This window comes from Saccostrea cucullata, unplaced genomic scaffold (genome assembly GCF_032062105.1).
Source record: "Saccostrea cucullata isolate Sc308-1 unplaced genomic scaffold, CSIRO_AGI_Scuc_v1 ctg15783, whole genome shotgun sequence".
Classification (NCBI taxonomy): domain Eukaryota; kingdom Metazoa; phylum Mollusca; class Bivalvia; order Ostreida; family Ostreidae; genus Saccostrea; species Saccostrea cuccullata.
In genome coordinates, this window is record NW_026941064.1 from 1 (window position 1) to 7,887 (window position 7,887).

Below are 7,887 nucleotides of genomic sequence, written 5' to 3' on the forward strand. Positions count from 1 at the left end.
CACTGGGTGAAAAAAGTGGTTTCCCATCATGGGAAACTTTACGGAAACCACATGGAAACCTCAAGTTTACATCATGTTTCCCAGTGGTTTCCGTAGCGGATGCCAGGTTATTCCGCCAAGTTTCCGTGACACGGAAACCCCCTACGCTCCGATTCCATAAGGTATCCCGAACCACGGAAACCTCTGTAAACCTGAAGTTTCCCGAACATCCATGTAGTTTCCCGTAATGGGAAACCTGAAGATTCCACTGGTTTCCAGAATCAGGAAACTTGATGGAATCGGAGCGTAGGGGGTTTCCGTGGAATGGAAACTTGGTGGAATCTTTAGGTTTCCTTTTATGGGAAACTACCTGGATGTTCGGGAAACCTCACGATTCCTAAAGTTTCCTTGACTCAGGAAACCATATGGAATCTTGAGCGTAGTGGTTTCCGTGGAATGGAAACTTGATGGAATCTTTAGGTTTCCTCATATGGGAAACTACATGGAAGCTCGGGAAACCTCACGATTCCTAAAGCTTCCTTGACTCAGGAAACCATATGAAATATGAGCGTAGTGGTTTCCGTGGAATGGAAACTTGATGGAATCTTAAGGTTTTCTTTTATGGGAAACTACATGGAAGCTCGTGAAACCTTATGATTTCTTAAGTTTCCTTGACTCAGGAAACTATATGGAACTTGTGTAGCACTTTCTTTGTGGCGGAAACTTGGTGGAATTATCTGGAGTCCCATTCCTGGTGGAAATTACTGGGAAACTTCAAGATTCCCTAACTTTTCTAAAGGAAGCAATGTGAAATAATGTGTATTCTTTTAAAAATCTATCAAAAAAATTTATTACATGTAAAAGAAAAAAGCATTACCATTTTATATGTTTAATAATTCATTTGATGTACAAAAACTGTAACTGAATTTTTCAATAATATCAAAATATTACATAAATTCATATATCTTAGATAAACAATGGAACAGTCTTTCACATTTAAGTCCATTCATAAGGGTCATTAAGTACTTCTTTCAACATCAGTTTCCTGGTTTTCTTCACATCACCTTTGATCTGCAATATTCATACAAAATTATTATATGATGTCAGAATTATAATGCTTGAATATAACTTAGAAATCTGAAAGATCAGTAAATGTCCTTTAATATACCAATATCAATAATTACTTTCCATGACCATGATACATATGATTTCAGCATTTAATGTATCTCTTTAATATTTAATGCTTTATGATAAGTGAAAAAAAATAACATAATATAAATAATGTTTTCAGCCTTATTATGTCATTGAGAATATATTACTACATGTATCTCATACTAAGAACCCTGCTTTAAGTTTGATTAGTTTGAGAGAAAACATACCCTTTATAATAACAAAAATATTAGGGAGAGATTTTTTTTTTAATTTTGATATTCGACCTAGAAATTGGTTGAAGATCATTGCAGACCTCCACCCCATTGCACAAAAGCTAGATTACACCAGGGGAGAAATATACTCTGGACTACGATTTTAAATAAAGATATACAGTAGATTTTGATACTGACCTTTGACCTAGAAAATTAGTCCAAGGTCACTCTTCATCCTCTATCCACAGGCTCTCTGTAGTTTAAGTTTGAGAGAGAAATATGCACAGAACAAGTGATATCAGATGGAGTGATGGGTAGACACTGTCTTAGGGCATCCACAGAACAGGACCTAAAAATAATGCAATATATATGTATTACAGTATATATACACATGTACTTGTATGTTAATGATTTATCATATGCTGCATTGGACACATGATTTTATCATGGTTGAAGTATACATGTATCTTATGAGTAATTTTATACCGGTATTGCATGTACTCAGTTTATTTAAGAAATAAATAACAAGTTTATAAATATAACCACAAATGTATATATATTTAAACAAGTAATTTATTTATTTATTTTTTTTTTACATATATTGACCAACATTATTTACATCCATTCATCATGTTCATGAATTGGCTGATCAAAATTCAGTCAGTTTTAGATCTATATGATATACCATAAAAGACTTTCACATTTACAAAAGTTATTCCCCTTCGCAGGGTCGATCTGGGGTCAACCGGCTTAAGATGCTGTTTTCCCTCTTTAACCGTATCAACTTTGAGGGACAATATCTTAGAAATAAAATCTTTATGAACATATTCATTATGATTTTCATGTTGCCCCCATACTCTAGCAATACAGATGCAGATCGTAATTGTCCAATATTTTGGAAGATTGAAAATATTAACAAGTAACTTACAAAGGACAAAGTGGGAAAAATGAGCGATACGCCGACAATTGGAGAAAACTCTTAGGAATGTGAAATTCGTCTATTGGTGATGACAATTCCTGTTTTAATGTCACTGAAAAATTAAGAGACATTTAAAATTTAAGCCCTATTGTCATACACGCATGCTGTTTTTTCATCCATATCACCTTTTAGTATCATAAAATTTACCAAAATTTAATACTTCAAATAATTTCATTGAATATCTATAAAATAAAGGAAACTCTAAAAACTTAGTGACTTGCAGAAATTATTCCTTGGAGAGAAAAAAATCTATCATATTTCATATAAATATGTGCATAATGAGCCTTTATTATCCATTTAGAACATATGGTATGTGCCTCATTTCCCCAAGAAATTTTCAAAGACAATGGACTATCTGTAAGCAGAAATCATTGCTGTTTACTTGCATTGGAAAAATTTATGAAAATAATTAATTTCCTATTTTCTTTATTTTAATAATGCTAAAAATAATTTAATCTATTAAAAATAATCTAACTGACTGTAAAATAACATTTTTCATAATCTTAATCTATGGGCAGATCACTCTAACTTCATAAAACTACCTGATATTAAAGTAGAACTCTTTAGTGTGCAGTTTTTAGAGCTTCCTTTAAGTAATCAAAATACTGACCAGCAAGAAATCAGTTAATAAGCATTTCCTTTTTTTCATTCAAATTTTTGGAGAGATCTCAGATTTTTTTCCTGTTCAATTCAGGTTCGAGACGACAAAGTTTTATTGAAGTGTATGTATTAGAGAACTGATTGTATGTCAATCATAGCAATACACACATAACATGGAGGGGGCAAATTGTTTCAGCCCTAGCTTTTACATAAAACTTCTTGTAGCTCACAGCTGATATACCACAGTTCAGTATTTAAATAAAATTTAGAATCTTTTTTTTTCTTCAGGCAATTGTCATATACATACGAATCATGAATGAATTACCACTTACCGAATGACCACATCCTGAATCATCATACATTTTCTATGATTCTTTCTCACTGGTTTTCTTTTAAAGTCACACAATTTCTTCTCTCTGAAATGATAAATTATGTCCAGGTACTATTGCATTCTAATTTAAACTAATTATGTAATAGCAGTAGCAATAACCGGAATGGAAGAAAAAATAACCAGAAGTCTCTGTCGAGACTGTAGCTCTACTGGTTTGTACTTATCAAAAACTGATGCACAGAATTATGTATCTTGTATAGTCTACTTGTGTGCCAAGTTATATTGAAATCAGACTAAAATTTAAGGAGGAGTAGTGTTTGCAGACAGATGGACAGACAGACAGACGGAAAAACGCCGGACGCATTACTTTCGCATAAGCTCTTCTGGTCTCTGACCAGTAGAGCTAAAAACAAGATGCGCTTGTGAAACACAGCAACACAGTTCAAAAATGCAATTTTTTTTTAGCATACAGGTCACAGTCAAGATCACATAATCATTGTCCTTGTTGCCATTTGAAAGCACTTCATTAGTGGAGTATGCATACTAAATATGAAGCCACTATCTCGTATAGTTCTAAAGTTATGGTGAAGGTTTAAGTTGACAAGAGACACTCAGACAGACACACAGACAGATATACAGTTATGGCAAAAGTTTGAACATTATAACTTGGTATACACACAGCCACTTCGAGGTATCAAGGGTAAAATTCACAGCACAGCGGGACTGCATTTTGACTTCGAGGGATCAAGGGTTTCGAGAGATCAGGAGTTCGAGAAATCAAGAGCAAATCTGCTTAGTTATATATGGAAAAAATCGGGACCGGAGACACTTCAAGTGATCAAGAACTTTTAAGAAATGAAGTTCAAGCCATCAAGAGTTACCTGTATATACAGATATAAGAAGCATGTTATTATTTGCAATTTTGACCTAATGACAGCTAAATCTGTTCAGTAAACAATATGTGTACATGTAAAGTAGTTTTATTGTCATGATTATTTACTTATGATCTTCTCAACTTGAAGTGTTCTGTACTCTCTATTACCAAGTTTGTAATAAACATAATGAAACATACCCTTTTCCACATCACAATCCTGTATCAGACCTTACTGAAAATATTGAAAGCCCTAGGGCCTCTGTCCCTCTGGCTGATATTGGTGTCTCGGGCACTCCTCTTGACCAGATGTGATAAATTGGAAAAGAGTATGTATTATTTTTATACATTGACCTACTCAGGTCAATAATTGTGAAAAAACTGATAATTCAAGCTGATGATTCATTTGCATTTCTTGACATACTATCAATATTAATTCACTATTAGGCTTTTCATTTTTTACATCTTCATCTCAACAGGTTAGACATTACAAAAAAATCTTTTGAGCAGTGAAAGCATTGCGCCCTGCGCCATAGTCGCATTAAATTTCAAAATGTCACATTAAAATTAAAATCGCTGCATGCAACATCGTGGCGCATATATAATCATGCACTACCTACTTTTAAAGTGATCCCCCAAGCGTTTGTAGTATTTCCCAAAACAATCGCTGTCAATTTACGCTTGATAAAATAGTATTTAATCTCGTTCAATTTAAAGCGTTCCTATGACTTTTTTTTAATTCCAGTATCTAATCAAACAGTTACGTGTTTTCTGCTTGGCTAATGCACAGGAAATTGGTGTCAGGCATGCAGCATGCTGCCTAAGAAAATACTTCGTATTTTTTGGGCAGACTTTTCTTAATTTTAACAAAATGTCCTAACAAACAAATTCAAGTGATTGGTTTACCCGGAAGAAGTATAACATACTGACAGAACGAATGGAAATGAATCTGGCGGCAATTGTCATTAGTCTCGGAGGAAAAACCGAAACGAAAATTTAACATGAATTTTCTATGGATTTTTAACCAGGCTTTAAATCATTTTAAATAGATGTCAAACATCGGAGACAAAAAATAAAGAATTGAAATTAATTTGCCGTGTTTATTTATTTTCTGACACTTGTGAATTTGAATATACTAATTTTGTATCTTTAATGTTGTCATTCAATAATTTGACAATTTCAATTAAGTCAAGTCAACTGAAATTCTAACAGCAAGAAATCAATTGCAAGTTTGTAACTAGGAAATGTCCCATTAAAAAGTCTGTTTGTTCGAAAAATTTGCGCATTGAATTTTGAAATGTCACATTGACACTGACTTAGAGTGCGCCATTGTCACATTTAGTCCCTAGCTTAGGCCAGGATAAATAAATAGTGTTAATCACCCTGAGAAAAACATAGGTAGGTAGTTAGGAAAAACATTTTATTTTATTTAAACATTTTATTGGCAAGCACGCTGCCATTTTCCTCTATAGAAAAAACATTCAAAATATTTCTGATTAATGTGCCTATGATAAGCATAATTCAAACAGGGAAGTAAATTAAGATTTTATAACAGTAAAACTAGAATAATTAATTAGGGTTTTCATATTGAACTGTAACTATAAGACATCTGGCATATTTACCAGAAAAGTTAAAGGACATTACTTTCTAAACTTCCTAAAATTAAGGCCAATTACCATAGTGTAATATCCATATTCAACATTTTCATTTTAGCAATGTTATATTGAAAATATACAATTCCTTTTAAAATTCTTTCATTTTATGCTTAAATGAAGTCAGGTCAATGTCTTAATAGTAAAATACTGAAAAAGTGTCACTCAATTGGTTTCATTTAATTTTTTAATATAACATTATTTTAAGTCATTTTTAAAATTCACCGGATTTAAAGGGAAATTGGAAAAATAATTAAAATAAAACGATTATCGGTAATAATCGGCTACATACATTGATTAGAATCAATTTTTTTAATTAATGAAATTAATATAGAATAGTTATTTAACTTGCTCAGATTTCATTTTCAGACTTTAAAAAAAAATCATTTATTTCATAAAATATTCAAAAATGTTCATTAATTTTCTTTTAATAAAGTTAATATATTTTGTTTACTTTAAACTAAATCATTACAATAAAACAGAAGGGGAATTTACTTTTTTTTTTTAAATTCCATTCAATGGGTATTTTACTGATATTAGTCCCACCTTTATTACATGTACATCAGTACAGGTATTTATTTCTTGGGATTACAACATGTACAAGTTTTAAAAGTAGTTATCCAAAAATTAGACTTGTTAGTCTGATTATATGTATTACGTTAATTTACAGATTTATAGACTAAACAAATGATTTCCTTTCTATAGTAAAACCTTGCAACATTGTCTTTTTCTGTTATGAGTCTGACCCCATATTCAATCATGGCGGTAAAAATATCAACAAGGCATGGAAAAGTCTGGCCTGTTTTAAAAACATCACTACTTTTGTGCTCTTTGCATTTGGATTTGGAAGTAAAATTGAAAGTATTTTTTGTTTTCTAATACTCAAATGGTGTTGATGACTATTTCAGCAGTTGCAAAAGAAGTAAAAAAAATAATCGGATCTGAATCAAACCTTAATATACACTGCCCTTTACATTAATTGGCAGTGTATAAAATGTTAAACTTAATATATTTTGGCAGGTAAATTTTATTTTTTTACATTTGAATTTTTATCAGTATAAATGGGAGTCGACACCATTTTTTTTCTGAAACCCTGTTACTCCTGGAAATATATGACAGAAAAAAATGTTCAGGATCGGCTCGAATATTCATAATTACGTGTGGGGAACCGGAAACACACTATTTATTTATTTAGGCCTTATCCCAATCACTTGAGCAGTAATACTATAAACAATAAAACAAACCTAATCTCTTCAGAACTGCACATGGTTTACTTTTCCCTAAGCGGGGGACACAAATTCTCTGAATTTTGTTATGTATATTTTCCCTCCATATCATCGTCATGCATATGATTAAGGGTTATGCTATTCGCTACAATCTATTCCAACTGATTACTGTTCTGATGAGGATATCCTTCATGAATAATCGGATAATCTGAGATTGAAGACACTTTTTGTAAAAATATCGATGCTTTTATCAAAGTTTTGAACCAAAAATATTTAATTTATACCTTGCCATAAGTCGTAAGTTCCAAAAAACAAGAGTTGGCTATCCGAAAAGTCAGAAAACACATGTATTCAAACCGGATGTTCTACAGTCTGAATTTAACTACAAAACCATGCTCGGTGTAACTATTATTATCCGGATAATTTGAGCGGGGTTAAAAATATTTTTTTTTAAATTCAGAAAAGTATTCATTTATATATAGAGAGAGAGAGCATACATTTTAATAAACATGATAAAAGGCGAAACGTTGCCATTTTACAACATACAGCATGCACATGCACGGTGCCTTTGGGGCCTCCATAATCTAAGTTATGCTATATCACTTTCTCTCTCTCTCTCTCTTTCTCTCTCTCTCTCTCTGCAATATATGCACTTAACAATTTAAAACTTAGGTATCCAACTTTTCAAAATGGCGTCAGAACAAAAGTTGCCTCCGATAGTGAAGATTTGTTGTCGCCAAATATTACAACTATTTACCGTAAAAAGTTAACAAAAATATACGTACACTAATCCTTCATCGTTGGCTATTGCATTTATCACAGTCTTAAAGACACTGGGTGGTGAAACCATCTTAACTTTTCACATTTACCAGCTGCTTACACCTT

At 32.2% G+C, this 7,887-nt stretch overlaps 1 long non-coding RNA gene across 2 annotated transcripts; it reads right to left on the bottom strand.

The window, feature by feature from the left end:
* Positions 1-869: 869 nt before the first annotated feature.
* Positions 870-7,368, bottom strand: LOC134257047 (uncharacterized). Of its 2 annotated transcripts, none has more exons than XR_009989843.1 (4): positions 7,287-7,368; positions 2,272-2,374; positions 1,542-1,692; positions 870-1,050 (listed from the first exon to the last, which is right to left on the bottom strand). It is a non-coding gene; the product is annotated as an uncharacterized LOC134257047 (long non-coding RNA). The 2 variants fall into 2 exon arrangements; XR_009989842.1 differs by lacking the exon at positions 7,287-7,368 and adding an exon at positions 3,255-3,348 and having other exon boundaries at positions 872-1,050.
* Between the last annotated feature and the right edge of the window lie 519 nt (positions 7,369-7,887).